The sequence below is a fragment of the Hypanus sabinus genome, chromosome 8 (genome assembly GCF_030144855.1).
Source record: "Hypanus sabinus isolate sHypSab1 chromosome 8, sHypSab1.hap1, whole genome shotgun sequence".
Lineage (NCBI taxonomy): Eukaryota > Metazoa > Chordata > Chondrichthyes > Myliobatiformes > Dasyatidae > Hypanus > Hypanus sabinus.
The window spans coordinates 136,167,848-136,194,432 of record NC_082713.1 but is presented as its reverse complement, the minus strand read 5'-3'; the positions used below and the strand labels follow the sequence as shown (position 1 = coordinate 136,194,432).

Here is a 26,585-nt window from a genome sequence, read left to right as displayed (position 1 = left end):
ACAGCCTGTTTCTAAAACGGTTGCACTAGAATTGACAGTTGATTAAGAGTTCAAGGGTTCCACATCCAAGCATTTGGAGCTTCGCATTTGGAGCTTCACATATTTCTCTTCAAAAAAAAAAGTATTAATTCTGTGAACTGAGAAAAGGGATGACATGGCTCTAACCTGCAGAGCTATTTGAAGGCATGAGGAAGAAAGTTATCAGAAGCAATCAACTGAAAAAATGGATAAATAATAAGGTGGGGGAGGGGAGAAGCATACCCATTCTGAGGAGTGAAAAGAGACGTTACCCTGTAGTCAAGATGAAAAATGAATATGAAAACATCTGCAACAGGAGAAAAGCAGATAAGGAGTCAGACAGATGACATAAAGAAAGTGAAATAGGTAGAGGCAGCTGTAGAACACAGAGCAAAAATCCACTGAATTCCTACACTGCAAATTCCATACAATTCAATATAAGCTAATCTGTTTGCAGCAAGTTCTGCTTTTTGCTTCACTGGTAGAGAACACGTTAGTTGGCAACTTCGTGGGGATGGTTGAGAAAGAAATTTAAGATAATCATTTAAACACCTATACAGTTGCTATCAGGAATCTTCAGACTTTTACATCATTTTATTGCTCCATATTATTTCATTCTTTAACATCAAAATTGTCATTTGGTTGCCTTGACACTGATGTTTATTACACTGTCCCGAACATAAATACTGTACTTGTGCTGACTCTAGGCATCCAACAACCATTGCAATTTCTACTTCTCTTGCAAGAAACAGGAAACAATCTTTTCATTTACTCCCCTCTTTTTGTATATATATTTTAATGCTTTGTCTTTCTTTCAAGGCTAATAGATAATTTAACTCCTTTCTTGGTTAGATTGTACATTTAGGTTCACTTACTCAAAGTGCTGTTTCTACAGATTTACTTCCTCCTGCCAAGCGAGTCTAACATAATGACCCAACTCATTATTAGAAATAATTGCATATAAAAATATCCCTGCGTGGTAGCTCTACAGAACAATGTCAGTATATTATATCCACCCTATACAATTCTTTCTATTAACTTCAGTTTTGGAGATTGAGCATATTACACTCAACTCTGTCTTTAGTTCTACTAGGCAAGTACGAATTTTCACAAAAGGGTATTTTTCATCGAATTTTTGGAGGGATATATATGAAACAATGCAAAAATTAAGGCACTTTCTTGCAATTTTGTCTATTGGGCCATAGGATTGGCAGGAGTATAAGTTGATTCACGAGAATTAAAGCTGAGCTAAAACTGAAAGGACAATCTGCAGACACGTGGCTTTTACTCAATTTCAGTTTAAAATGCTGAGGAATGACCTGTTTGAGTTCTTTAGTCACAAGATTTGATAGGGAGAGATGCAATTTCCTTGATGAGACAAGGATGAGAGAAAAATTAAATTAATTAAATTCAGACTAAAAATAAATGAAATTAGAAAGTGATACTTTTTTAGAGGATATTGGAAATAAATGCTGTCAAAACATTAGGCATGAGGTTTGTGATTAGCGCAATTGAATCAGTTCCGAAATTCATTTAAATAATTCACACTTTGCTAAGATGTGAAATATATCAAAATAAAAATCACAAAAACTCTTAGTTCATCACATATATTAAGTTATACTCATTAGTGGCTATCTGCCTTAGATTATTAAAAATAATAAGGATTGAAAGAAGCTAGATGACTTAATTTTAAATGGATTAAAAAGAAACAAATCTTTTTCTTTAAATACAGAAACTGCATTAATAAGGCTATTTTAATAATTATACTATGATAATTTTCTTTCATTATTGCTCTGTCAATTAATTCATGCCAAACAAAGTTTTCATTAACTTAAACAAGATTCTGATTCATAAATTCTAATAAACCTCACAAACAAGTGAAGAGGCTGTGAAGGTTAGAGAAATGTGGCAATACAAAAGGTAAAATACACAGTCTTTGAATTTCCTCAGGTGTTATTTTCCATTTCTAAATGCACTGGCAGCAAAAGCACACCACTTCATTGTTATAAAAACAAGGCTGCTTCTACAAAAGCACACTGTATGTGCTTTGTGTGTTTCAGCAAGCATCACTGTCATTACTGTTGCCATTGCCACCCACTGAGACATAGTGACTGCTGCACCGCCTTCACAGTTGCTCTAACTACTTATCACATCCCTTAAGACCGGGCAAAACAAGTTCTTCTGCAGAGTAGGCACACATTATTTTCCACACAGATGTTACTTCTGCTACGTGAAGGCAAGCATGGAGTCCAATTTCTAATGTGATCTGACTGAATTAAATGCTGTGGTATCAGTCACCCCCTCTGTTTCCCTGATAGCGTATTAAGGCAGGGCGTGGAGTTGAACTTCAGGCAGTTGAAAACTAACCAGCGACTTTGTGCACAGCCTTAAAGGTGCATGTGCTAATCACCTCTTTGATTCAGTGATCACTTCCACTAGTACACTTGGTTAGCAGGGGACAGGCTGTCAACTGAGTTTAAGGTGGAAAGCTGCAGCCAATAACTTCCCAAATTACCAAAATCATAACAGGTTTCTTCATCCTTACAGCAGATTGTATTCATATTCAATAACATTATTGCCTGTCCTTGAGACCAGGGCTTATTGTCATGATCAAACGTTGCCAACTTGCTGGGTGCTTAGCTGTGTATCTATATATAGTCACAACACATGTATAATCTAATTGGATATCTATCCATTAAGTATTTTTGAATGACATTTGGCAAATGATTTTATATTTCATTTCTCTGCCTGTTACAATAACTGCAATGGGCAAGTGACCAAATATGTACCAAGATATACAAGTATATCATTAGTATACAAGATATTAAGAGGAATAGATGGAGTGGACAGCCAGCACCTCTTCCCCAGGGCACCACTGCTCAATACAAGAGGACATGGATTTAAGGTAAGGGTTGGAAGTTCAAGGGGGATATTAGAGGAAGGTTTTTCACTCAGAGAGTGGTTGGTGCACAGAATGCACTGCCTGAGTCAGTGGTGGAGGCTGATACACTAGTGAAATTTAAGAGACTACTAGACAGGTATATGGAGGAATTTAAGGTGGGGGGTTATATGGGAGGCAGGGTTTAAGGGTCGACACAACATTGTGGGCTGAAGGGCCTGTACTGTGCTGTACTATTCTATGTTCTATGATAGATGAAGAACTACATACTTGTTAGACAGCGCCAAATGTTACAACAACTGAGTAGAATTTCTATGTGAGTGATGAAGATGTGATAAATTTAGATCACCAAAGAGCAACACAATAAATTCAAAATTTTTTGTCTTCACTTACAAGTCCCTCCATTGCTTCATTGGACAATTATTCGACACCCAATTCTACAACTCTACATCCAATTCCAATCTGATGTATGCACTTGTACCCTTACCATTCAGTGCTGGACTCCAGTGCCCTACCATTCCATATCACATCATGCAAGCCCAATGTTCTACTTCAGTCCTCTACACTCATTGCTACCTTTCCACATCAGGCCTGGCAAAGGTGGTGCAAATCATTCAGAACTACTTCATTCCATATCAGTCAGACAGACAAGACATGCATTCCACTGCATCTCCTGCCTTCCCTGCAGCTTGACTCTGTGCTCTGCTCATCACTCCATTCAACACCTTTTTAACTTTGGAACAGACAAGGTACAGCATGGACTATCCACTTTGGATAGAATAGCAGGGCACAGAATATATTGCTCTGATGCATGATGGAATTACAGTACACGCCATCCTACTATGTACTTCCTCAAATCATGTCTCTCCACTTCTGCACCCAACATAGAGCCTTTCATAGTCCAAACCCATTTCTTGAATTATTTTCCTGAATATTCCACTGAGATATCCTTCTTACAAGTCTACCTTTTAGACTTGTTTCTGGCTAGCTTTCAGAACTTTTCTATTCTCATCTGGTACCTCAGTGAAGCATCATTTAGAAATGCAAGTAATTTTTTCAGGTGTTAATTTGGGCCTCATTTAAATCACATTGAATCTACAGCAAATTTAGAAATTAATAATGCAACATCTTACTGTAGTATTGGCATATACAAAGTTCCTTGTTCAATGGAGTCCATGGGTCTAAATTTTGCTCACTAGAATTCACATCTGCTAAAAATGCATCTTCTATGTGGTAAGATAGTGAAAAAATGCCCCTGTATGTAACAAATGCCAGACTTTCCCCAGAAGGCATTTGGAAATAAACAGAGGCCTTGTGGGGAAGTATTGCAATCTGGAGTCCTGAAACCACTGTGCACAGAGGGTATATTGTTCAAAAAAGCCACGAGAGTGGCATTGGTGCTTTGTAATAAGAATATACTGACTTAATAGCACAATGAATAAATTGACATTATAGTACTATGAATGTATTGGCTAGAAGAACTATGAATGTACTGGTTTGATGAACCATGAATGCAAAGAGAGCCAGGTACTATTTTGTCATTTTTTTGAATGAATAGCATTCCACATTTGCAATCAAGCCAAAAGTTAAGTCAAATAGAAACTGTGCTTGCAAGGTGCCTTTTCCTTCAAGGTGCCCTATGTGCCATGTCTTTCTAGTTTCCAGTGATCATTTCATGGGAGGATGGATGGTGCTTTTCTCCACCTATTGCAGAAAATGAGGTCGCTGAACTGATCTTTGTGATCATCTTAAGTACCAGGTAACCTGCCCATTTGGATGAAGTGTTGAGCAGTAGTGCTCAGGGTGAAACATCCCAGAGTTCATTCAGAGACCCATCCCAAACATGAATAAGGAGTTGTAAAAGACGTTGGTGAGGCCTAATTAGGAGTATTGCATGCAGTGTTGATTACCTACCTATAGGAAAGATGTAAATAAAATTGAAAGAGTACAAAGAAATTATTTCAAAGATGTTGCCAGGTCTGGAGGACCTGAGTTATAAGGAAAGATTGAATAGGTTAGGACTTTACTCCTTGGAATGTAGAATATTGAGAGGAGAGAGAGGAGGTTTGATAGAAGTATATAAAATTATGAGGGGTATAGACAGGATAAATGCAAGCAGGCTTTTTCCACTGAGGTTGGGTGGGACTACAACCAGGGTTGAGAATGAATGGTGAGAAGCTTAAGGGGAACGTGAGGTGAAACTTATTCATTCAGAGGGTTGCGAAAGTATGGAACAAGCTGCCAAAGGAAGTGGTGCATGTGAGTTCGATTTCAAAGCTGGAGTGTAGGTACATGGAAGGGAAGGGTATGATGGTCTTTGGCCCCAGTTAAGGTCAATGGCAGTAGGCAGTTTAAATGGTTTTGGCATGGACTAAATGGGCCAAAGGTCTGTTTCTGGGCTGTGCCTTTCTATTTCTCTATGAATGTATGTTGCACTGCGAGAGCATCACATCAGTGTACCTGGAAATTCTCCAATTATAGTTACAACTATTCTCCAAGAGTAACATGATGATAACTATTTGAATATAAAGGGTGGATTTGCTTCAGAATCTCAACAATATCATATAGATAGACCAAAATCTGTTCACTTATTTCCAATCAACTCTGAGAATCACAGAAAGGTGAATATTAGGAATGCAAGCTGAAGCAGCTGGTCTCGTAAACTGCATTAGATGAGCACAATATTTTCTACCAGTCAGAATGATTTAATTTTTTGTTAAATGTCAAGATTTAACGCAGATAAGTATGAGGTGGTTCATTTTGGTAAGTCAAGTATGATGGCGGAACATAGCATTAATGGTAGGACTCTTGGCAGTGTGGAGGATCAGAGGGATCTTGGGGTCTGAGTCCATAGGACACTCAAGACTGCTGCGCAGGTTGACGTTGTGGTTAAGAAGGCATACGATGCACTGGCCTTCATGAATTGTGGGATTGAGTTTAAGAGCCGATAGGTAATGTTGCAGCTATATAGGACCCTGGTCAGACCCCACTTGGAGTACTGTGCTCAGTTCTGGTTACCTGACTACAGGAAAGACGTGGAAACCATAGAAAGGGTGCAGAAGAGATTTACAAGGATGTTGCCTGGATTGGGGAGCACGCCTTTTGAGAATAGGTTGAGTGAACTCGGCCTTTACTCCTTGGAGCGATGGAGGATGAGAGGTAACCTGATAGAGGTGTACAAGATAATGAGAGGCATTGATCGTGTGGATAGTCAGAGGCTTTTCCCCAGGGCTGAAATGGCTAGCACGAGAGGGCATAATTTTAAGGTGCTTGGGAGTAGGTACAGAAGAAAAGTCAGGGGTAAGGTTTTACACAGAGAGTGGTGAGGTCGTGGAATGGGCTGCCGGCAGCGGTGGTGGAGGCAGATATGATAGGGTCTTTTAAGAGACTCCTGGATGTCTACATGGAGTTTAGAAAAACAGAGGATTATGGGTAAAGCCTAGGTAGTTCTAAGGTAGGGACATGTTTGGTACAGCTTTGTGGGCTGAAGGGCCTGTATTGTACTATAGAGTTCTATGTTTCTATTTACAGAAATTACAGACATGTCCATTCTACCCCAGCCGCTGTGAATTGATGGGCAAAGATCACAATGGAGCATACCTGTAATTTTTGTTACATACTTGCTGTCACCATTTTACATTTGTTAACTGAGTTTCATTATTTTCTGCTATATTATTTATAAAAATATAAAGCTATAAAACTCTTCATTTTAAAAGAACCTTGTGGAATAATGTACTTTATTGTTGCTATTTGTGCCACAGAATACAATAGCTGGTGGCATATTATTGTAATCCAGGCTTTAAAATATAAGCAAATGCTCATGAAGGAAAGACTTTGAAAGGCAGCTATAACCACAAGCAGAAAGACTAGACTATTGAGATCAAGGATAGAACAGTCAAATGCAAACAGATTAGTGAAGAAAATAATCCAAGCAAGTGATAGACTGAGCTGTTCTGTATTGTTCTTCTAAACCAGACTTTTGGAATCATATGCTTGTTTTCCTTGGGTGTAAGATTACAGGATGACGAACAATTGTTTGACAGCAATTGACAGTGGATATAAGAGACAGTGCCCAGCATTGGATTCCTGTGGTGTAAATTAAGAGGACCCAGGATAAACTTATTTTCTTGGACACAAGCGGTACTGCAGATGCTGAAAATCCAGAGCAATACACATAATGTGCCGGAGGAGCTCAGCAGGTCAGGTAGCATGTATGGATGGGAATAAACAGTCAATGTCTTGGCCTGAAACGTTGACTGGTTATTCCCAACTAAATTTCCTAGTCTTTCTTCTGTCTCAGAATTGGAAAGTACTCCTGTTTTACTTGCTGCTTTATGTACACATCAGATGAAAAGACAGGAAAAGAAAATCTGCCAATCACTTGGACCAGCACAGTTGCAGTCCGCTCCCACCAACAGCTGGACATGATTACTACCAAAGAGTCTAGGTAAATACAAGGAAAATAACCAGGAAAACTTATTTGTTTCCCATTCCCTTCCATTCCTGAATTTTAATCAAACAACTCAGGTGATCACAGACTTGCTCTTTATACTATGAATTTGTGCAATTTAATACTTGTAGCAATGGGTTACTCATGATATGTGTCAAAGGTCATCAGCATTTAGCCCAGTTCTATACTTCTATGGTAACCATATGCATATCCTGATCTTGCGTGACCAGTTCAATTCAAATAACTTACTGACTCAGAGAAATTTGAACACTCAATTAACTTTCCTTATGGTCTATGTTTTCTAGAATAGATATACCACAAGTCTCTGATCTGCTGCAGTGACAAGGAGCCTTTAAAGCTCAGAATCAACCAATGGCCTTCTGAGGTTTTCCAAGACTTTTAAATCAGCAACTGTGAGAGGATCAAACTACATGAGCATCAACGCATTCCCATGCAAGTGCAGTATTCATTTTTATTGTGAGTTAGCTTGCACTAATAATACTTCCCAAACCTGCAAGATATTGCTTATGTCCCAGGGTTCTGTGCCACAGAAATTTTCTCCCGCTCATCAGTGTTAAGAGGAAAACCCGATTTACATATGAATCTAAAGCAACGGTCAGTTTCTGAGACCCTCGAGCCTGCTCCGTCTCTTAAGCCACTTGATAAGATCATGGCTGATCCAATATTTAGTGAATATATCCTTGTCAATGATTCTACCCCTGTTCTTAACACTGGATTGGTCCAAATTAAATTACAGATTCTCGATGTGACCCTATTGTACTTACACGCCAAGGTATTCTGATTTAACTTTCTTTTACCTTAGTATAAACTTTTATTCTATTATGAATAGAAACATAGAAACATAGAAAATAGGTGCAGGAGTAGGCCCTTCGGCTCTTCGAGCCTGCACCGTCATTCAGTATGATCATGGCTGATCATCCAACTCAGAACCCTGTACCTGCTTTCTCTCCATACGCCCTGATCCCTTCAGCTACAAGGGCCATATCTAACTTCCTCTTAAATATAGCCAATGAACTGGCCTCAACTGTTTCCTGGGGCAGAGAATTCCACAGATTCACCACTCTCTGTGTGAAGAAGTTTTTCCTCATCTCAGTCCTAAAAGGCTTCCCCTTTATCCTTAAACTGTGACCCCTCATTCTGGACTTCCCCAACATCAGAAACAACCTTCGTGCATCTAGCCTGTCCAATCTCTTTAAAATTTTATACGTTTCAATAAGATCCCCCCTCAATCTTCTAAATTCCAGTGAGTATAAGCCTAGTCGATCCAGTCTTTCTTCATATGAAAGTCCTGCCATCCCAGGAATCAATCTGGTGAACATTCTCTGTACTCCCTCTATGCCTTTCCTCAGATTAGGGGACCAAAACTGCACACAATACTCTAGGTGCGGTCTCACCAAGGCCTTGTACAACTGCAGTAGAACCTCCCTGATCCTGTACTCAAATCCTTTTGCTATGAATGCCAACATACCAGTTGCTTTTTTCACCGCCTGCTGTACCTGCATGCCCACCTTCAATGACTGGTGTACAATAACACCCAGGTCTCATTGCACCTCCCCTTTTCCTAATCGGCCACCATTCAGATAATAATCTGTTTTCCTGTTCTTGCAACCAAAGTAGATAACCTCACATTTATCCACATTAAATTGCATCTGCCATGAATTTGCCCACTCACCTAACCTATCTAAGTCACTCTGCATCCTCTTAGCATCCTCCTCACAGCTAACACCGCCGCCCAGCTTCGTGTCATCCGCAAACTTGGAGATGCTGCATTTAATTCCCTCGTCTAAATCATTAATATATATTGTAAACAACTGGGGTCCCAGCATTGAGCCTTGCGGTACCCCACTAGTCACAGCTTGCCATTCTGAAAAGGTCCCGTTTACTCCCACTCTTTGCTTCCTGTCTGCCAACCAATTCCCTATCCACATCACTATCATACCCCCAATACCGTGTGCTTTAAGTTTGCACACTAATCTCGTGTGTAGGACCTTGTCAAAAGCATTTTGAAAATCTAAATATACCACATCCACTGGCTCTCCCCTATCCACTCTACTAGTTACTTCTTCAAAAAATTCTATGAGATTTGTCAGACATGATTTTCCTTTCACAAATCCATGCTGACTTTGTCTGATGATTTCACCTCTTCCCAAATGTGCTGTTATCACATCTTTGATAACCGACTCGAGCATTTTCCCCACCACCGATGTCAGACTAACCGGTCTATAATTCCCCGGTTTCTCTCTCCCTCCTTTTTTAAAAAGTGGGTTTACATTAGCCACCCTCCAATCCTCAGGAACTAATCAGAATCTAAGGAGTTTTGAAAAATTATCACTAATGCATCCACTATTTCTTGGGCTACTTGCTTAAGCACTCTAGGATGCAGACCATCTGGCCCTGGGGATTTATCTGCCATTAATCCCTTCAATTTACCTAACACCACTTCCCTACTAACATGTATTTCCCTCAGTTCCACCATCTCACTAGACCCTCGGTCCCTTACTATTTCCACAAGATTATTTATGTCCTCCTTAGTGAAGACAGAACCAAAGTAGTTATTCAATTGGTCTGCCATGTCTTTGTTCCCTATGATCAATTCACCGGTTTCTGACTGTAAAGGACCTACATTTGTCTTGACCAATCTTTTTCTTTTCACGTATCTATAAAAGCTTTTACTGTCAGTTTTTATGTTCCCTGCCAGCTTTCTCTCATAATCTTTTTTCCCTTTCCTAATTAAGCTCTTTGTCTTCCTCTGCTGGTCTCTGAATTTCTCCCAGTCCTCAGGTGTGCTGCTTTTTTTTGCTAATTTATATGTTTCTTCTTTGGACTTGATTCTATCCCTAATTTCCCTTGTCAGCCACGGGTGCACTACCTTCCCTGGTTTATTCTTTTGCCAAACTGGGATGAACAATTGTTGTAGTTCATCCATGCGATCTTTAAATACTTGCCATTGCATATCTACCATCAACCCTTTAAGTACCATTTCCCAGTCTATCTTAGCTAGTTCACGTCTCATACCTTCAAAGTTACCCTTCTTTAAGTTCAGAACCTTTGTTTCTGAGTTAACTATGTCACTCTCCATCTTAATGAAGAATTCCACCATATTATGGTCACTCTTACCCAAGGGGCCTCGCACGACAAGATTGCTAACTAACCCTTCCTCATTGCTCAATACCCAATCTAGAATGGCCTGCTCTCTAATTGGTTCCTCGACTTGTTGGTTCAGAAAACCATCCCACATACATTCCAAGAAGTCCTCTTCCTCAGCACCCTTACCAATTTGGTTCACCAAACTATATATAGATTGAAGTCACCCATTATAACCATTGTTCCTTTTTTGCATGCATTTCTAATTTCCTGTTTAATGCCATCCCCAACCTCACTACTACTGTTAGGTGGCCTGTACACAACTCCCACCAGCGTTTTCTGCCCCTTAGTGTTATGCAGCTCTACCCATATCGATTCCACATCCTCCAGGCTAATGTCCTTCCTTTCTATTGCGTTAATCTCCTTTCTAACCAGCAATGCTACCTCACCTCCTTTTCTTTCCTGTCTATCCCTCCTGAATATTGAATATCCCTGGATGTTGAGCTCCCATCCTTGGTCACCCTGGAGCCATGTCTCTGTGATCCCAACTATATCATATTCATTAATAACTATCTGCACATTCAATTCATCCACCTTGTTACGAATGCTCCTCGCATTGACACACAAAGCCTTCAGGCTTGTTTTTACAACACTCTTAGCCCTTATACAATTATGTTGAAAAGTGGCCCTTTTTGCTTTTTGCCCTGGATTTGCCTGCCTGCCACTTTTCCTCATTTTACACCCCTCTGTCTCTCTGCACTTGTTTCCATCCCCCTGCCACATTAGTTTAAAACCTCCTGAACAGCAGTGGCAAACGCTCCCCCTAGGACATTGGTTCCAGTCCAGCCCAGGTGCAGACCGTCCTGTTTATACCAGTCCCACCTCCCCCAGAACTGTTTCCAATGCCCCAGAAATTTGAATCCCTGCCCTTGCACCATTTTTCAAGCTATGTATTCATCTGAAATATCCTCCTATTTCTACTCTGACTAGCACGTGGCACTGGTAGTAATCCAGAGATTATTACCTTTGTGGTCCTACTTTTTAGTTTATCTCCTAACTCCCTAAATTCACCTTGTAGGACCTCATCCCGTTTTTTACCTATACCGTTGGTATGTATGTGCACCATGACCACTGGCTGTTCACCGTCCCATTCCAGAATGTCCTGCAGCCGCTCAGAGACATCCTTGACCCTTGAACCAGGGAGACAATATACCATCCTGGAGTCTCGTTTGTGGCCATAGAAATGCCTATCTATACCCCTTACAATTGAATCCCCTATCACTATAGCTCTGCCGCAGAGCCACCCATGGTGCAATGAACTCGGCTGCTGCTGCCTTCCCCCGAATGTTTCCTCAACAGCTGTATCACTGATATATATAATATTGTTGTAATACATTTTGAGGTTCATAGGCATTCAATGAGGCCCCACACATGGGGAGTTTACCACGTGGGGCTTGGAGCCTAAAAGCTCGGACAACGGATTGTTAAAAAACTGAAAACCTGAACTGAAAGAATACATGTCATTTTGGTGTTGTAACCAGCATGAATGCTGCAGAAGAGATAGTGTTCTGGCTCTGTTACCTACCATCTCTTTCAAAGACTTCTTTGAGGGGACTGGGCATTTACAAAATGTTAAAGGTGAACTTTTGATCTCTCAATCTACCTGGCTGTGGCCGTTGACCTGTGGCTACTGATACTGCAATTTCTTTGTTAACTGAAACTATACATTCTGCACTCTGTTCTTGTATCAGTTCAACGTATATATAGGTATGGGAGGATATGTTTGCACAAAAGGTTTTTTCTGAACCTCAGTAAATGCGACACCAATAAACCAATTATCAGTTTGCTGAGAAACAAAGGAGAATGGACGAGTAAGCAGAAATGTGGAGGTAGCCAAAAGACAGGCACAGATTAAGAGACTGGGAAAGCAGAGTACAACAATGGGAAATAGTAAAGTGGAATGTTGTTCCACAAGATATATTGGTAAATGTTGGTATCTGGAAGGTTTTGGATGTTTGTATAAAGAGTTAACAGAAATTTAACATTCAAGTTCAGTAAAAGTTGGAAGAAGAAAAGGTATGGAGAGTTTTACAAGGTTGTTAAATTATATGAGCAAACATGCTTTGCTGATATCTTGGAGTACTGCGTTCAGTTTTGATCTCTTTGTTTAAGAAAAGATGCACTCGCCTGAGAGGCTATGCAATAGATGTTCACACTATTTCCGGGATGAGAGTGTTGTTCTTTCAGAAAGAGGGTGGCTGGAATGGGCATTTATTCTGTGGAATTAAGATGACTTCTATAAACACAATAGATTCTGGGAGTGTTTGACAGATGCTGAGAAGCTGTTAACCTGGGTGGAAAAAAGGAGAAGTTGAGATCAAAATCTCAAAATAGGTGCTTAAGCATTTGTAAATGAGATGAAGATATATTCTGGAATCTCTGACCCAATTTTAGATGCCCAGTCACTGAGTATTTTCAGGATTACCATTTGGATGGACATTCACTTTCCAGGCCTTAGAGGGCTTATTGCTAATCTCAGTTTTTGAGTACACCAGCATAACCTTTCAAAAGGGTCAGAGTTGTCTATGACAAAGTCAAACTTCCAACCGATATTCTTTGCTCAGCTTGTTAGGAAGTAGCCTTCAGCTCTTAATGTAAATTCCAAGCAATAAACAGTCTGAAGTTGAAAGGACAGTTTTGCAAACAAACCAGACTGCCTATAAAGCACAGGCTCCTGGCGGAGCACGGGGACTGGCTGCTCAAGAGATATGGTGTCCATAGTGAAGTGACCATAACCATTCATGTCTGCATCAGCCAAAAGTAAGACAAGAGGGTTATCATAGAGCTAAGTTAATTGCATCATTTAAGGTCCATTTCAAGATGGTCCTACCGAAGATGTGTGACAGCTTACTGGTGAATCGTAAGGCAAGAGAATTGACTAAAAACATTACTAGTAGCATCTTTCACGAAACAAGTTGTGGTGAAATATTGCCACAGACGTGAGGAGCAGGCAGAGGTGAAGCTGATTTGGGGGATGAGTTGTCCTGGGGTATTGCAAGGCACAACACGTTCAGTCCACCAGCTTCGCAGACGAAGTTTGTATCACTTCTGGACATGGAGGGAGCTTTTTGGAGAGGAATCGATGTGGAAGAGTTTCACTACCTGTCTACCTGACCCAGGTGCAAGGTTAGATTGCTCCAAGCGGTGAGCTGATTTGGTGAGATCAAGAATGGCTTCAGGTGGGGTAGCCCAGGCATATCGGGTCCTGGAATGTGGCACTACTTGGCGCTTGGGCAATTTAAACATTGGCCCAGATAAGCTGGAAACCTGAGTATCGGGTACAGAGGCAAGGGTTGAGCTGAGTTCGCTCACTCTCCCACAAATGTTCGTTTCTTTCTCCACAGCAACAAGGCTGCAAACTGATTCGACTGCTGTACATTTCTGCTCCACTGGTGTGAAAACTGGGGCTGAGGCCTGACTTTGGGCCTACTCTGGCTGCTCTGAAGTGGATCTGAGACACGGTGTGACTCAGAATGCTGTTGGCTGCTTTGATTGTTTGCACAATGTTTTTTTTCCCTTTTTTTTTCTCTGCACAGTGGATTTTGTTTTTTTAATTGTTTAAATGGGTTGTTCGAGTTTTTTGCTTTGTTGCTATCTATAAGCAGACAAATTTGAAGGTGAATGATTTATAAATTCTTCAATAATAAATGTGTTTTGAATTTGAATCACTGTGATAAAGATCAAGGAAGGTTCCAGATCAGACTTCTTTGATCACTTAAAACATCAAACAGGTAGGATTAATCGATAATTGGGATATTTGAGTACACAGAGAGTCAGACCTCACAACATTAATTTTGGGTGGCTGGGATTTCTGTCTCCAGAAGTTTTTGACCATCAGTGTGAATTACTTTGTCTGAAAAACATCACATACAGATAGTGCTAACTAGTAGCAAGACAGTGTACATGTTATGAAGCATTGGGAATTGTTTGGAATAACAAAGAGAATGACAGAAAGACATGATGACAGAAAGAATAATTAGAAGATGTATAAGACGATGAGAGGCATTAATCATATGGATAGTCAGAGGTTTTCTCCCAGGGCTGAAATGGCTAACGCAAGAGGGCACAGTTTCAAGGTGCTTCGAAGCAGGTACAGCGGAGATGTCAGGAATAAGTTTTTTGACGCAGAGAGTGGTGAGTGTATAGAATGGGCTGCCAGCGATGGTGGTGGAGGTGGATACAATAGGGTCTTTTAAGAGACGTGGAGCTTAGAAAAATAGAGGGTTATGGGTAACCTTAGGTAATCTCTAAAGTAAGTAAATGTTTAGGAATTGGAATCACTTCTTATCTGACATCTTCCTCTCAGTCGTCTCTTCAGAATTGTTAAAGAGTATTTAAAACATGAACTTTGCTCTTTTAATGTGAAGAGAAAATGAATGTTTAGGGTGGAGGACTAAGAGCCACAGAAACTGCCTTTGACTACTAATAAAGGCACGCATGCCATATGCCTTCTTTACTAACAGGCAGCCATTTTCAGGGAGCAATGGACTGGGACAGGCTGACTTCTGGCAAAGGTGTACTTTGTAAGTATGAGGCCTTCAAAAGTGAAATTTTGAAAGTACAAAGCTTGGATAGTATATACCTAAAAAAAAGGTAAAAATAACAGGTTTAGGAAACCTTGGTTTTCAAGGGACATTGAGGTCCTGATTAAGAAAAAAAGGAAGTGCAGAGTTAGTATGGACAGGTAGGAAGTAACGAGGTACTCATGGAGTATAAGGACTGCAGGAGAACACTTAAGAAAGAGGGCTAAAAGAAGCTATAGCAGACAAGGTGAAAGAGAATCCCAAGGGTTTCCATGGATATACTAAGAGCAAAAGAATTGCAAAGGACAAAATTGGTCCTCTGGAAGATCAGAATGATAATCCATGTGTGGAGCCAAAAGAGATGGGGTAGATCTTAAGTGGATTTTTTGCATCTGTGTTTAATTCAGGAGATGGACGCGGAGTCCATAGGAGTGAGGCAAAGCAGCATCTGGTTCATGGACCCTACGGATTAGAGAGGAGGAGGAGAAGGTGTTTGTTGTCTCGAGGCAAATTGTGGTGGATGAATCCCCAGGACCTGACAAAGTGTTTCCTCAGACCCTGTGGGAGGCAAGTGCAGAAATTACTGGGGCCCTAGCCGAGATATTTAAATCATCCTTAGGTACTGGAGGATTCGAGGATAGCTAATACTGTTCTGCAGTTAAAAGGAAATTATAGGCCAGTGAGCCTGACGTTTAAGGGTTCTGGGTCTGTACTCGCTGGAATTTAGAAGGATGAGGGGGGATCTCATTGAAACCTTTCGGACGTTGAAAGGCATAGACAGAGTAGATGCCTCAGGATAGAGGGGCATCCATTTAAAACAGAGATGCAGAGAAATTTATTTAGCCAGAGCATGGTGAATTTGTGGAATTGGTTGCCACATACAGCTGTGGAGGCCAGGTCGTTGGGTGTATTTAAGGCAGAGATTGATAGGTTCTTGATTGGACATGACATCCAAGGTTATGGGGTGAAAGCCAGGAAATGGGGTTGAGGAAGAGAAAAAAAAAAGGATCAGCCATGATTGAATGTCAGAGCAGACATTCTGCTTATTCTGCGAATGGCCCAATTCTGCTCCTGCGTCTTATGGTGGTGGTGGTAAAGTTAGAAAGTTAGAAGGTATTCTAAGGAACTGGGTGTATGAGTATTTGGATAGACATGGACTGATCAGGGATAGCCAGCATGGCTTTGTGTATGGTAGGTCATGTCTAACTGAACTTATAGAGTTGTTGAAGGCAAGGTAGTTGATGCTGTCTACATGGACTTTAGCAAGGCTTTTGACAAGCTCCTGCATGGGCTTTGGTCAAGAAGGTTCAGTAGTTCAGTATTAAAGATGGGTAGTAACGGGTGTCCTCCGAGGTTATTTGCCGAACGTGGAATTGGGCTTCTGCTTGCTAGAACCATAGGTGAGGTCGCAGCATCCAGAAGCTTGGCAGTTTCAATGAAACTGCATGAACATATGTGGCGTCGTTCATCTTCGGCCCAAATATCTTTTGGGCCGTCGGGGTCACCAATTGTAGCGGTGTGCTACACGCAGTGCTGAAATAACGACACGGAGTTGGTGAACTGCAGTTCTAAAAAGATTTTATTCGAACTTCGCGGCCTCGCTTTAAAGCCTTCCTGATCCCGCCCTCCCTGGGTGCGGATTCTGTAGGGGGCACATATTCACAGTCCTGTCCTGCACGCGGATGCTGTAGGGGGCACGTATTCACAGTCCCGCGCGGGCTTTTCCCCTTGCTGGTGAAGCAGACTTGGCACCCTTTTGGTACTGGCCTTTATGCCGGCGCGCTGGCTATTTGTGAGCCGGTTTGAGTGCGCTAGGAAGTGGGTTACCACAAGGTGATAAATTGGATTAGACATTAGGTTTGTGGGGGGAGGTTACATGTGCTGGAAGTGAATACCTCTTAGCCTTTGCATCACATTCTCTGCTACAGAGAAAAATGATACACAGATTGATAAAGGGGCCTTGAGTCTGGTTTGGGGTGGAAAATGTGTCAGCCAGTACTTCCATGGGAGAGTGTTCACCCTCACTACCGATCATCAGCCACTAGCATCCTTTTCAATCAACAGTAGGGTGTTCGACTATCAGCAACAGCAAAAATGCAGTTATCGGCTCTGTTTCTTGGTGGACATAATTACAAGATCAAAATCTAGTGGACAATTAATAATGGAAATGCTGATGGATTGTCCCATTTACCTTTGGAAAAGAAAATAACTGAAAATTTAGAAAAGAGGATGCTCCTCTTTGTTGCTTATTTAATACTACAGTAATATTTGAGTAATATTGTAAATGCATTGTTTAAGTATTCTTTTGGTGCTTATATAATTCATTTCAGTTTATATGTAAAAGTACACAAATGGCATATGTCATCTTAAGACCACAAGACCATAAGGCTTAGGAGTCTTACATACATACATCCCTCAAAGTTGCTGCGCAGGTTGATAGGATAGTTAAAAAGGCCTATGGGATGCTCAGCTTCATTAATAGGGGGATTGAGTTCAAGAGTAGAGAGGTCATGTTGCAACTCTACAAATCTCTGGTGAGACTACACATAGAGTATTGTGTTCAGTTCTGGTCACCTCATTATAGGAAGGATGTGGAACCTATGGAGAGGATGCAGAGGAGATTTACCAGGATGTTGCCTGGATTGGAAAACAAGTCTTATGAGGCAAGGTTAGCAGAACTGGGACTTTTCTCTTTGGAGCGTAGAAGGATGAGAGGGGACTTGATAGAGGTCTACAAGGTTATGAGAGGCATAGACAGGGTTGATAGACAGTACCTGTTTCCCAGGGCACAAGTAGCAAACACCACAGGGCATATGTACAAAATAAAGGGAGGGAAGTTTAGGGGAGACATCAGGGGTAAGTTTTTTACACAGAGGGTTGTGAGTGCCTGGAATGACTTGCCAGGGATGGTGGTGGAAGCTAAAACATCAGAGGTATTTAAGAGCCTCTGGGACAGCCACATGGATGAAAGAAAAATAGAGGGTTACGGGGTAGTGTGGGTTTAGTACTTTTTAAAAGGAATATATGGGTCGGCACGGCATCAAGGGCTGAAGGGCCTGTACTGTGCTGTAGTATTCTAGTTCTAGTGTCTAGGAGCAGTATTAGGCCACTCAGCCCTTCGAGCCTGGTCCACCATTCTATCATAGTTGATCTTGGATCCCACCCAACCCCATACACCTGCTCTTGCCATATCCTTTTGATGCCCTGACCTAGGAAACAATCCTCATGTGTGACACCTTATCAAATGCCTTCAGAAAATCCAAGTAAATGACATCTGCTGCCTCTGCTTTGTCCACCCTGCTCGTTACTGGCACAAAGAACTCTAACAGATTTGTCAGGTAAGATTTTCCATTACAGAAACCATGTTGACTTTGACTTATTTTATCATTAGTCTCCAAGTACCTGGAAATCGCATCCTGAATAATAGACTTCAACACTTTCCCCAACCCCTGAGGGCAGGCTAACTGGTCTATAATTTCCTTTCTTTGCTTTCCTCCCTTCTTAGAGAGTGGAGGGACATTTGCAATTTTCCAATCCTCCGGAGCCATGCCAGAATCAAGCGATTCCTGAAAAATCATGACCAACGCATCCATTATTTCTTCAGCAACCTCAGGACTCTGCAGTGTAGATCATCTGGGCCAGGTGACTTATCCACCTTAAGACCTTTGAGTTTACTTTTTCTTTTGTAATAGTAATGGCACTCACTACTGCTCCTTGACACTCATGGACCTCTGGCACAAAGCTAGTGTCTTCCACAGCGAACACAGGTGCAAATTACCCATTAAGTTCATCTGCCATTTCTTTCCCCCCAACACTACCTCACCTGAATCATTTTCTACTGGTCTAATATTAACTCTCACCTTGCTTTTACTCTTTATATAACTTTATACATCATGGCACCACGTCGTAAGTATGCATCTTGTTAAATTAAAGAAATGAATATTCACATTTGGCTGGTCTCTCTGTGTTTTGCTTTTGATTAGTTTTATGTTTTTGAGTTACAAAACATAACATTTGACGTATTCTCCCTAATGCAAATCAGAAGTCTCCTTATTACGGCAAAGGTGATCCAAAGGGATCCCAAAGACCCCACGCTGTTTCAGGTCTACATGGCAACCCAAAATAGCTGGAACGTCCAGCAGAAATTCCAGTTCCCCCATGAACTTGCCCATGACGGGAGTTGTCTTTTGTAGGAATTGAGAGTTGTTTCACCATTGATGCTGAGAGTTAAGTGTTGGAGGAGTGACATGGCAGACATCTAGGTGTGGTCAAAATAAAAGAATTGGCTCAAAGTTTTCTGGTCGCCTGGGATAGATCAGCAGATTGAGCAGCTTACTATGCACTGTTCAGGAAGCCAATACGTCCAGAAGATGCCAACTATAGTGCCTCTCCATCATGCCTTGGCAGAGGATTTGTATGGACTTCGCTGGGCCACACATGGGCACATATTTCTTGGTAATGTTGGATGCATCTACAAAGTGGAGAGCAGTGTTTCCAATGTTGTGTGTTGAGAACAGCAGATACCTGGGAACGCCATCACTTGGAAATCCCCCTCCAAGTTACTCACCATCCTGACTTGGAAACATATCGCCATTCCTTCATTGTCGCTGGATCAAAATCATGGAATTCCCTCCGTAACAGCACTGTGGGTGTGTACCAACACCTCATAGAGTGCAGCAGTTCAAGAAGGCAGCTCATGACTGCCCTCTCAAGGGCAACCAGGGATGGGCAATAAATGCTGGCTTAGCTGGCAATGCCCACATCCCTTAAATGAATAAAAAAATGTGTGAGCAGTTTCAGGTTCCTGGATGTCAATATCTCTGAAGATCTATTCTGGGTTAAACATACTGATGCAATTACAAAGAAGGTACGACAGTGGCTATATTTCATTAGGAGTTTGAGGAGACTTGATATGCCACCAAAGACTGGCAAGTTTCTGCAGATGTACCCTGGAGAGCATTCCAACTGGTTGCATCACCTTCTGATATGGAGGGACCACTGCACAGGATCGGAAAAAGCTGCAGTTAGTTGCAAACTCAGCCAGTTCCCATCATGGTCACTAGCCTCCCCAACATCGACGACACCTTCAAAAAGTGATTCCTCCAGAAGGCAGCATCCATCATTAGGGACCCCGATCACCCAGGACATGACCTCTTCTCATTGCTACCATCAAGGACAAGGTACAGGGGACTGAAGACACACAATGTTTCAGGAACAGCTTCCTCCACTTCCCCATCAGATTTCAGAATGGACAATGTACCTAGGAATACTTACTCACTAATTGTTTTGGTTCTTTTTTAAAAAATACTTTATTTAAGTTTTTATATATACTTCTTGTTGAAAGTGATAGTTTTAAAATTATTATGTATTGCAATGTACTGCTGCAGTAAAACAACAAATTTCACAACACACAAGATTCTACAGATGCTGGAAATCCAGAGCATATTGCTGTAGGAATATGGAAATGAATAAACAGTCAAGGCTTCAGCCTGAGACCCTTCATTGGACATTTCACGACATATGCTGGTGATATCAAGCCTGATTCTGATGTCTTTGTTCTTTCTACAGATGGGTTGCTTTCTCTCTCCCTGTGAATGCACTCTCCAATGTTCCATTCACTCTCCCTCTATCTTTCTCTGCTGATCATTTGTCCAGACCCACCCTCCTCCTCTTTTCTCTCCTATTCCCTTTATTCTTGCTTTCTCTCTCCCTTGCTCTCCTTTCATCTTTGTTCATTGGACAGACTGTCTGTCCTTCTTGCTCACTTCCATTTGTAGTAATCCACTGTGAAGCTACTCTTTCCTTCAATCACCTTGAATTTTCCCTCTCTATTTGTCCTCCATGTCAATTTCTCCCTTTCCCTCTCTCCCTCTCTTGAGAACACTGTACATTGTGCTCTTCCTTTTTTCTCTATATATTTCCTTGTGGCATTGAAGTATTTTGGTAGGTCCATCACATCTATATTGGTTTACACAACAATCCCATTACTCCATAAATATTCCCAGCAACATCTCCTTCTCACATTAACCGACTCATATTCATTTTCGTTCATTCTCTCTCTCTTCATTCTTCCTAGACTCCATCTCTCTCTCTACAGATCACGTTGTTCTTTTATCCTTCCTTTTCCTACAGTCTTCTCATTCTCAGTATACCTTCCCCTCACCTTTGATATTTTCTATCTCTGACTCCGCTTTTTCTATTAATCCCCTCTTTCTGTTATGGTCTGTATCACTGCTGTTCTTTCTACAGACTCTAGCTCTCTCTCTCTCTTTCTCTGCCAGCTGCTTCTCTGATGTCATCCTTTCTCTCCCTTTTGCTCTCTATTGCTGCCACTTCTACAGTTTGTCTGTGCTCTTTCTACAGTTGCCCATGCTCATTTGTGAAGGTTCCTTGTGTTTATGCAAAGCCATCTGTTTTCTACAGGTCTGCTTATTTATTCCACCAGTGTCCTTTATCTTTCAAATGACAGTTTTACTCTTCCTATTACACATTACTTTGTTTACTTGAAGTGGCAATTAGCATATGCAGAGCATAAAATAAATGAAGCGAGTTTTTAGCTAATTAAGTGAAAAATACATCAGATGATTTTTTTTCCTCAACCTTAAATAATCCACAACCTCATTAGTGGCTGTCAAAAAGATTTAGTATTTGTGAAATGGGACTGGTTTATTTCATGGAGAAAATATAATTTGTTGACATATAATTTGCATTATTCTGAAACGTGGCTGAAGAGTAATTGTCATCATAAAATCCATATTCTGAGCAATTTTTTTACTCTTACATTACTGTCCATTTTAATTTCTTTAATATGCCGTGGAAGTCAAACGGCATGTGAAATATTTCTTAAATTTTATCAGATATGCTTTTTATATTATAGAGTTGGTACAGGTGAAGAAAAATGCTTTTCAACCAATTTGATTAATGCCGTGTAACTGCTGAAGCAGTCTTCAGAGCACTGAGCTGAAGAAGGAAGATTGAAAATTAATGTAATTTAAAGATACATATGGTTATCAGAGATTGTTATTAACACGATGCAAATAGCCAAGGACATCATATTATTACTCAGTAAGCCTTCATGTCAAGTAGATGGACAATTTTTCTTTATTGACTATATACTCAGAATGAGTCTGAAATAATTAGTAGGTTACTTCTTTCGCAACGTCTCCAACCATAGTATTCATTTTGCCATGAACTTCATGGTTTTAATTTCACCACTGAAAACTCGTGCTTATACCCCACAAGAGGGAGAACAGAAGCCTAAGAGGTCGGCTCTGAATGTAGATACTTTCACTTATACACTTCTCTGATTTGGAATCTTGAGCTGAATCAACTTGAAAAAGTATTATCTTTGTTATGGTTTCAACACAAAAGTAATCCACTGAGAGTATCTCTTTGTTCATTTCATAATTAGTTTCAGATAATGAGAAATGACTTTCTCAGTCACTCAGGGTTTTATTATGACTAATTTGATTCCACTTCACTTTCCCTGGTAATTATTAACATTTGCCTTTTTATTGTCATGAGACCATGTTACATCATTCACCTATTCATATTTTAAGCATTGTACTGCAATGGAGAAGTTGTTGGTTTTCAAATGCTGCATAGGTGGGGTAAATATCTGCCCAAGTATTTTTTTTCCTGGGGTTGAGAGTGACTCTACCTGCTTTTCTACTTTCTTTAAAAAGTAATTTCTTAATTACAAAATGAGTCTTTGAGAAAGAAACGTGGGAGCTGACTCCCCCAAGAATGGTCATTTCATGATTGCAAACAATGTTTTTTCACAGTTGGTACAGTAGAGTAGTTAAATGCTCTTGAATATGGGGTAAAGTTTCTCCACTGCTTGCAAAAAAATCAATTTGCATTTTTTTCTTAGCCTAAATACATAGTAGATTACAGGTAATTCACACTTTGATTTCTGTCATATACAAATGTTACGAGGTTGTTGTTATGTGGATAAGTAAAGCACATAAGGGCTTATAATAATTTGACTATTGTACAGTTTTTGTTTGTAAACTCCACAGAATGGAGCATATTACAAACTCGTAGTAATCCAACTTGATCTTCAGCTAACTTTTCATTTCTTGAATGAGGAAGGATGAATAAATGGAAAGGTAAAGTTACCCTGTGTAACAAAAGTACACATCCCAAGACTTCGCTATGCTCCATTGTCAAAGGGTTTCCAAATCAGTTGTATATCTTTGTATGTATATCAGTTGTAATCTGTGGTGGCCAGTGCTATCATGTTTGCTGTTGTGCGCTGGAGCAGCAGGCTGAGGGTAGCAGACACAAACAGAATCAACAAACTGATTTGTAAGGCCAGTGATGTTGTTGGGGTGGAACTGGATTCTCTGACAGTGGTGTCTGAAAAGAGGATGCTGACCAAGTTGCATGCCATTTTGGACAATGACTCCCACCCACTCCATAATGTACTGGTTAGGCACAAGAGTACATTCAGCCAGAGACTCATTCCACTGAGATGTAACACTGAACGTCATAGGAAGTCATTCCTGCCTGTGGCCATCAAACTTTACAACTCCTCCTTCGGAGTGTCAGACACCCTGAGCCAATAGGCTGATCCTGGACTTATTTCCACTTGGTATTATTTACTTACTATTATTTAATTATTTATGGTTTTATATTGCTATATTTCTACACTATTCTTGGTTGGTGCGGCTGTAACGAAACCCAATTTCCCTCAGGATCAATAAATTATGCCTGTCTGTCTGTAAATATCTATTTGTACCCCTGACTTGTGAGCCTAAAGAGGAAGAAACCATACAAGTAAAATGTAATTGACTCAATTTATAAAATTTATACATATAATGCCAACTCTAAAGGTAATCCATCTGTCCCATTTCTCCATTTATTTCCCTGTAATCTGCTTTCTTTCATATCTCTATCTTCCACCCCACCCCCACAGCTTCATCTAAATTAGAGATAATTCACAGTCATCAGTTAACCTACCAGCAGCTGGGAGGAAACAAAAGGAACCAAAGGAAGCTCATAAGGGTGAACGTGCAAATTCCACAGAGAGCACTTGAGTTAACAGAGTCCTAGAATCACAGAGGAGTACAACACGAAAACAGGCCTTTCTGCTCATCTAGCCTATGCCAAGACCATTTAAATGGCCTCCTCCCACTGACCTGCACTGGGACCACAACTCTCCATACCTCGTTTAAATGTTGAAATTGAACTCGCATGCACCACTTGTTCTGGCAGCTCATTCTATGCTGTCACGACCCTTTGGGTGAAGAATTTTTAGCTCATGTTCCCCTTAAACTCTTCACCTTTCACCCTTAACCCATGACCTCTAGTTGCAGTCCCTGGCATTCTCAGTGGAAAAGCCTGCTGGCATTTATTTTGTCTATACCCCTCATAATTTTTGTACACCTCTATCAAGTCTCCTCTCAATCTTCTACGTTCTAAAGGATAAAGTCCTAATCTATTCAATCTTTCCTTATAATTCAGGTCATTCAGCCTTGTAAATATTCTTTGTACTTTTTCAGCCTTATTTACACCTTTCCTATAGGCAGGTATATGGAGGAAATTAAGGTGGGGGGGGGGGTTATATGCGAGGCAGGGTTTAAGGGCCGGCACAACATTGTGGGCCGAAGGGCCTATACTGCACTGTACTATTCTATGTTCTATGTTCTAAAACTGCACACAATACTCTATATTGTGTTTCACCAATATCTTATACAACTTCAACATAACATCCCATCTCCTGTTCTCAATACATTGATTTATGAAGGCCAATGTGCCAAAGGCTTTCTTTATGACCCTATCTATGTGTGACACCACTTTCAACAAACTTGTATGGACTTGTAATCTCAGATCCCTTTGTTCTACCACTCTCTTCAGTGCCCTTGTTGATCATACGAAGGGTAACACCTCACACTTGTCTGCATTCAAGTTCCATCTGCCAATTCCAGTCTTTCAGCTGATGTAGATCCCTCTGTAAGCCATGATAGCCTTCCATGCTGTCCACTAAACCCCCAGTCTTGGTGTCATCTGCAGATCTGCTGATCCATTTAACCACATTATCATCCAGATCACTGATACAGATGACAGCACATCACAGCACTGGAGATCAGGACTGAATCTAGGTTACTGATGTTATATGGAAGCAACATTAGCTGCTTTACCACCTTCAGTTTAAAAAAAATTACAATTTTAATTGTCATTAGTTGCAATTGGTAAAAGAAGCTGATGGAAAGAAATTCAATTTAACTGGTTGAGCTGTCCAGAATGTACAACTGGATTTTCAGAAGCGATGTTATAAAAAGGTCTTCTACATTCAGAAGATAGCAACATTTCAGCACGTATCCATTAAATCCAATTAAAATAGTTAATTTTACACCCTAGGTTAATAGATCTTTGCTGGCTATGGGTATTAAAAGATATGGAGGAAAAATGTAAATGTAGGAGTTAGGCAACTTAATGGGATTTGGTGCTGGTGGTGTAGCTACAGTTCTAATCTTGTAACATGGCAATTGGACAAAAACTCCACAGATCTCAACTATGACATCTTTGAAATTTAAATTTTAGGAAAATAAGTCATTAATAATATATACGTATTGTTGTAAAAATACAAATGTTTGTACATTTGGTTCACTCATGCTATTAAATGTTCTGAGCTAAAATTCCAATTGTCTGGTTTGTTGTTAATGTCACAGAGTGGGTATACAATTTATGGAATATCTTCAGTTTGACCAATTACTATGTGAAATTATAGAGAACCTTAAATGCCTGAAGGTACATCACTGAAATATAATCAGAGGAAAGATAGCAAAGACCCAAACCAGGAGGAACCAAATAATGTTTAAGTGGCAATTACTAAGAACGTTCAAGGTGGCTGAAGCTAAACAACCAACAGTGGGATGAAGAAATAGGGGGAAGCATACAGGCCCAGAACTGGAAAAGAACAGAGATGTCTTTTCAGACTGAAAAAGGTTAAGGAGATATGGAGTGGAAGCCAATGAATGTCAAGTGATTAAAGAGCTATAGATGATTAGGATCTGATGCAAAGTTGGGTTTATGCCATTGAACTCTAGATAAGTTGAAGTTTATAGTTATTGGAGACATAAGGCTGATTAAAAAACATCCAAATAACCAAAATTTTGATGTGATGGAAGCAGATAAGCTGGCGCTGGTTACAGAAGCAAATAAAGTGTTGGTATATGAAGATCAGCAGTGGCTGGAAGTGAAAAGAAGTGCCCTTCTGGCAGAGCAGTAACGATATCAGAAGTTCAGCTTCAGAAGAATGCTGAAACTTTAAATATCTGGCATATTTTCAACCACTGCTGGATAAAATTGGCACGAACAAATTCCGTTGATGGCAGGATCACTATGTGGATGATTTGTATATCCTGATCTTAACATCTCCATTGATACGTTTAAATAGTAGCTTTGAAGGTTCTAACATAGCATACTAACTGAACTATAAATAGAGAAAAATACAACCGACATCCAGAGTCTGCTTTCCATGCCATCCTTGCTGTTACTGCTCTATTTTCACCCTGTTGCATAC

The 26,585-nt window shown here is 40.5% G+C and overlaps 1 protein-coding gene across 9 annotated transcripts in view; it reads right to left on the bottom strand.

The window, feature by feature from the left end:
* Positions 1-26,585, bottom strand: part of cadps2 (Ca++-dependent secretion activator 2) — a 676,394-nt gene that overhangs the window by 104,987 nt on the left and 544,822 nt on the right. The window lies entirely within an intron of this gene.